This window comes from Blennius ocellaris (assembly GCF_963422515.1).
Source record: "Blennius ocellaris genome assembly, contig: SCAFFOLD_291, whole genome shotgun sequence".
NCBI lineage: Eukaryota > Metazoa > Chordata > Actinopteri > Blenniiformes > Blenniidae > Blennius > Blennius ocellaris.
Window position 1 is genome coordinate 10,001 of NW_027661852.1, and position 6,513 is coordinate 16,513.

The 6,513-nt window shown below is 47.1% G+C and overlaps 1 long non-coding RNA gene across 1 annotated transcript in view; it reads right to left on the bottom strand.

Moving 5' to 3' along the window:
- LOC308148715 overlaps positions 1-4,202 on the bottom strand; it is an 11,279-nt gene extending 7,077 nt beyond the window's left edge. The window contains exon 1 of the long non-coding RNA XR_013937205.1: positions 4,148-4,202. This is a non-coding gene — a long non-coding RNA (uncharacterized lncRNA). The remainder of the gene's footprint in view (positions 1-4,147) is intronic.
- Positions 4,203-6,513: the final 2,311 nt, after the last annotated feature.

Sequence of the window (6,513 nt, forward strand, 5' to 3'; positions counted from 1 at the left end):
TTGTCCTCATTCCTGCTGCCATGGAGGTCTTCTCTCTGTCTTCACTGTCTTTGTCCTCTGTCCTCCTGCCATGGAGGTCTTCTCTCTGTCTTTGTCCTCTGTCCTCCTGCCATGGAGGTCTTCACTGTCTTTGTCCTCTGTCCTCCTGCCATGGAGGTCTTCACTGTCTTTGTCCTCTGTCCTCCTGCCATGGAGGTCTTCTTCTCTGCCTTTGTCCTCTGTCCTCCTGCCATGGAGGTCTTCTTCTCTGTCTTTGTCCTCATTCCTCCTGCCATGGAGGTCTTCACTGTCTTTGTCCTCATTCCTGCTGCCATGGAGGTCTTCTCTCTGTCTTTGTCCTCATTCCTCCTGCCATGGAGGTCTTCTCTCTGTCTTTGTCCTCTGTCCTCCTGCCATGGAGGTCTTCTTCTCTGTCTTTGTCCTCATTCCTCCTGCCATGGAGGTCTTCACTGTCTTTGTCCTCATTCCTGCTGCCATGGAGGTCTTCACTGTCTTTGTCCTCATTCCTGCTGCCATGGAGGTCTTCTCTCTGTCTTTGTCCTCTGTCCTCCTGCCATGGAGGTCTTCTCTCTGTCTTTGTCCTCTGTCCTCCTGCCATGGAGGTCTTCTTTCTGTCTTCACTGTCTTTGTCCTCATTCATCCTGCCATGGAGGTCTTCTTTCTGTCTTCACTGTCTTTGTCCTCATTCCTCCTGCCATGGAGGTCTTCTTCTCTGTCTTTGTCCTCTGTCCTCCTGCCATGGAGGTCTTCTCTCTGTCTTTGTCCTCTGTCCTCCTGCCATGGAGGTCTTCTCTCTGTCTTTGTCCTCTGTCCTCCTGCCATGGAGGTCTTCTTCTCTGTCTTTGTCCTCTGTCCTCCTGCCATGGAGGTCTTCTTCTCTGTCTTTGTCCTCTGTCCTCCTGCCATGGAGGTCTTCTTCTCTGTCTTTGTCCTCATTCCTGCTGCCATGGAGGTCTTCTTTCTGTCTTCACTGTCTTTGTCCTCTGTCCTCCTGCCATGGAGGTCTTCTTCTCTGTCTTTGTCCTCTGTCCTCCTGCCATGGAGGTCTTCTTCTCTGTCTTTGTCCTCTGTCCTCCTGCCATGGAGGTCTTCTTCTCTGTCTTTGTCCTCATTCCTGCTGCCATGGAGGTCTTCTCTCTGTCTTTGTCCTCATTCCTCCTGCCATGGAGGTCTTCTCTCTGTCTTTGTCCTCATTCCTCCTGCCATGGAGGTCTTCACTGTCTTTGTGCTCTGTCCTCCTGCCATGGAGGTCTTCACTGTCTTTGTCCTCATTCCTGCTGCCATGGAGGTCTTCTCTCTGTCTTCACTGTCTTTGTCCTCTGTCCTCCTGCCATGGAGGTCTTCTCTCTGTCTTTGTCCTCTGTCCTCCTGCCATGGAGGTCTTCACTGTCTTTGTCCTCTGTCCTCCTGCCATGGAGGTCTTCACTGTCTTTGTCCTCTGTCCTCCTGCCATGGAGGTCTTCTTCTCTGCCTTTGTCCTCTGTCCTCCTGCCATGGAGGTCTTCTTCTCTGTCTTTGTCCTCATTCCTCCTGCCATGGAGGTCTTCACTGTCTTTGTCCTCATTCCTGCTGCCATGGAGGTCTTCTCTCTGTCTTTGTCCTCATTCCTCCTGCCATGGAGGTCTTCTCTCTGTCTTTGTCCTCATTCCTCCTGCCATGGAGGTCTTCTCTCTGTCTTTGTCCTCATTCCTCCTGCCATGGAGGTCTTCACTGTCTTTGTGCTCTGTCCTCCTGCCATGGAGGTCTTCTTCTCTGTCTTTGTCCTCATTCCTCCTGCCATGGAGGTCTTCACTGTCTTTGTCCTCATTCCTGCTGCCATGGAGGTCTTCACTGTCTTTGTCCTCTGTCCTCCTGCCATGGAGGTCTTCACTGTCTTTGTCCCCTGTCCTCCTGCCATGTAGGTCTTCTCTTCTCTACTCCAGACTCTCCTGTTTTGATAAAGCCTCATGAAGTGTGGTCTTCAGAGCAGCAGGAGGAGCAGCAGGGCGGAGCGGTGATCCTGGTAGGAGGATTGAGATGTTAAGAGTTTTCACACACTGAACTCAACTCAACTTTATTTATAAAGCACCAAATACAACACAGTCATTGCAAGGTGTTGTTAATAGAGAAAAGAGAAAGACCCAACTTTGAAAACACTAGAGTGCGGTGTGTGTGTGTGTGTGCGCGTGTGCGTGTGCATGTGTGTGTGTGTGTGTAGAAGTTCTGCTCTTGGTTTTAGCTGTACAAAGCAGGACCTCCAGACGAGCTGCCGGAAGCTTCAGCCTCATGCTGTCAGTGTTTCTCAGTGTGGAGGAGAGACATGACAGGAATCTTACTTCTGTTAGGCTGAAAGAATGTGAATAATCCAATCTGTGTCACCTAGTAAAATGTGCTGCTCAATAGTAATATGTGTTCTTTTTCTACAACAGCATTCTGGAGTCAGTTGTAATCTTAAGTCTGTGTTGTGCATCATATGATTTATAAAGTCAGTTGGACTAATAGCAGGTGAACAAGCTGTAAACAAAGTCTAGCTCATGGCAGCTGCTACCAGTTCACTGGTGGACAGAAATACAGAACAATAAGTTCATAATTTCAAAATTCAAACAATAGTAATGTTCCATCTTACCTGTGAAAAGTAATCCCCGAGCCCTGCTTCCTACAGTCCTGTGATTTGTCCAGAAAAACTCCACACGGTGCTCTGATGTGTTGGATTGTCTGCTGCTGCAGTTTGTTGACAGGCTGGCCCACCAGACCAAGATGGCGGCTGCATGTCCTGCTTCGCGGCAAACTATGCTACTACCTGCTCTTTAGAACGTCTATGAGGACAATCAAATAGGCCACGGTCCCATGAAATAGTTCAACACTGGAGATTGCATATTAAAAATAAAAATTTGATTTATTTTTGCCAATGCTAGGAATCAAACCTGGTGCCTGCAGGTTTCTAGGCAAGATTTCTATTGTTTCTAATGTTAATGTGCATCTTACAAGTGTTTTGTCACTGCGTCACTCAGTTTACCACCCGTTACTTCCAGTTTCTCCTCTAGAGTAAAGTTTAATTTATACTCCGGTTGGTAATTGACTGCATTTGTTGTGGTTGTGAACTGATGCTCCAGCTGCTCACAAGCTGCCATTTGTTTCTGTCGACATCAGAACCAGCCAATCAGCCCTGAGCTTCGAAATAACGTTGTCAGTGGGCGGAGCTTCAGACTGAAACGCCACACCTGGTATATAAATCACATGATCAGAATGAAAGCATGTAGCAACAGCCTGAGCATGAACACTTACTGCATGAATACACACTGCATGGTGAGAGAGGGGCGAGCACATTCATGTCACCATCAGTGTGCATCACAACATTCATGTCACCATCAGTGTGCGCATCACAACATTCATGTCACCATCAGTGTGCATCACAACATTCATGTCACCATCAGTGTGCGCATCACAACATTCATGTCACCATCAGTGTGCATCACAACATTCATGTCACCATCAGTGTGCGCATCACAACATTCATGTCACCATCAGTGTGCATCACAACATTCATGTCACCATCAGTGTGCATCACAACATTCATGTCACCATCAGTGTGCATCACAACATTCATGTCACCATCAGTGTGCATCACCACATTCATGTCACCATCAGTGTGCATCACCACATTCATGTCACCATCAGGAAACCAACAACCAGGAAGTAAAACCCTGTAAATCCTGAAAATCTTGTAAATAATCTTAAAGAACTGCTAGCATGTAGCATGTAGTCCTTTCCCGTGACAGCAGGTGGCGCTCAGACAATAAAGTGAGCAGTCGCCCCAGCTTGTACTCTGGTTGGTTGTGATTTGACAATAAACAAGTTTACTTCTTTATGTCAAAGCAGGAGCTTATGTACTCCAGGAGAATACTTCAAACATACTCTGGTACACACACACTATTTCTTTTTCTTGGAAATATACTGAGCAGAACCGGACCTGATCTGAACCTGGTGGTGAGAACCGTGGAGGATCAAGTGCTCCACAGGTCCAAAGTCCGTAAGGGTGGACCCGCAGGTACGGTCCGGTCCCCCGGTACGGTCCGGACCGTACCGGGGGACCGGACACAGCGGGACGGTCCGGACCGTACCGGGGTGTGAGAATCTGGTTGTGAGAACCGTGGAGGACGAAGCTCACCTGCCGCTGCTCGTGCTGACAAACATCCTCAGTAAGGCCGCCGCCATGTTTCACCTGACGGAAATGACGTCACGGACCACGTGCCGGAAACGGGTCAGATACACTGCTCTGTGATTGGCTGAAGTTTTCTTATAAAAAAAACATGTCAAACAAAACTGTCAACAAATAAAACGTAAGAGGTAACAGTTGTCTCGAAAATGCTTCCCAGTGAACAGGATTCTTTATTAGATTCTCCTTTGTAAGTGATTATGTTTGTATTTCCTTTCTCTTGTCTGCAAGCACAAATCCACACAGGAGTTGGTTAAACGTCATTTGAATAACAGATATGGCCAAAACTGATTTGCTCATATTCAGAATTATTCTTACCCTTGACATATTAACAAAATGTGCTGTTTTGATAGCAGCCCTTGTTTTCACTTGCTCTCAGTCTTGATGCTCAGATCAGACTGGCCTGCAGTTCCCATTAGAACCATTAGAACAAGAAGAACTGTTTGGCTGTGACGTTCATACTCTGAGATGCTGCTAAAGCCGCAGCTTATTTCTCGCTTCAAATGTTGCTAGCACTTCATTTCACTGAACTGTTTCAGTAATAAAAGACAAAGTTTGTGTCCAAGTCGCAATGTTGGTTGGTTTTGACTGCAGGAGCTGACAGTCCTGAGTGATGCGTTCAGGTGCATCACGTAGCTCCGCCCTCTAACTTGTTGGTGAGCTGTGGGCTCGTACAGTAGCAAGGCGACATGCTCAACATGATTGGAATATGGCTGGTGGCCACTGGGAGCTGGACCGTGCAGCACAGACACACTTTAAAAATAACAAATTTAAAATGACATCATTTTGTTTGGTAGGACCCTGGCGTGCCAACATTTATGATGATGAATCTGCCACAAATCAGATTATTTTGACTATGCAGTTACATGTATTTTAAGTGTCCTTTGTCTCACGTGTACACTTGCACATGCATGCTTGTAGTGTTTGCAAACGTCAGGTTGCTGTTTGGTGCTGCTGCTGTCACGGTGCCTGACGAGTTTGCTGATCACTGCCAGGATGTTGTGGCAGAGGAGGAAAAGGGCCAGAATTACATCATCTGCATAGTGTAGCACCGGCTCTAAATGGATCACTGCAATCTTGTGTTGGAACACAGACTTTTCTGCAAATATTTCCTCCCTTCCTCAAAGACTAAGAAGTCACGTGATCTCAACTGACCACTGCCCTGGAGTTTCCTCCTGTTGGCAAGCCTCCATGCTTCTCTTTTATCTACTGCATGTTCACTATATATGCAACAAAATACACTGGATGGTCGCAGATTGGACCACATTTGAGACACAACGTGAAGAAAATGTGATGTTCCAGGTTACACGGCAGTGTCAGTAGCACATATCTGATACAGACCTGATTTATTTCCACGTATGAATGAAGTTGTATTCATCCTCTTCCTGGTGAGGGAATGTTGGCAATCTGCTCTCATGCCTCCTCTGCCGTTTCCAGTTTGGTTGTTTGACATCAATTCTATCAAGATCGTCTCTCATGAATGTTGGACTTTAAACCTGCTGCTGCCTTGACAACTGAAAGAGGGGCTTTTTGGAGTGATATCAATATAAAGATGGACTTTGAGTCATTTTGCAGCTTGTTTGTCTGATCAGATTGTTCTACGACTTGAAATATTTTGTCTACGTTGTCCTGGAGGTAAATCTCACTCTTAAACTGAAGCTAACAGGAAGTGTGACATGATTTAGATTTGACAATGCTTCACAAGAACATCAACTTCAGTGCCCCCTGATTTACCTGTGATCTCACCGTGACCCCTGATTTACCTGTGACCTCACCGTGACCCCTGATTTACCTGTGACCTCACCATGACCCCTGATTTACCTGTGACCTCACAATGACCCCTGATTTACCCGTGACCTCACAGTGACCCCTGATTTACCTGTGACCTCACAATGACCCCTGATTTACCTGTGACCTCACCGTGACCCCTGATTTACCTGTGACCTCACCATGACCTCTGATTTACCTGTGACCTCACAGTGACCCCTGATTTACCTGTGACCTCACCGTGACCCCTGATTTACCTGTGACCTCACAATGACCCTTGATTTACCTGTGACCTCACAATGACCCCTGATTTACCTGTGACCTCACAATGACCCCTGATTTACCTGTGACCTCACAATGACCCCTGATTTACCCGTGACCTCAGTGACCCCTGATTTACCCGTGACCTCACCGTGACCCCTGATTTACCTGTGACCTCACAGTGACCCCTGATTTACCCGTGACCTCACAGTGACCCCTGATTTACCTGTGACCTCACAGTGACCCGATTTACCCGTGACCTCACAATGAAACTTCAAACTTTGAGAAGA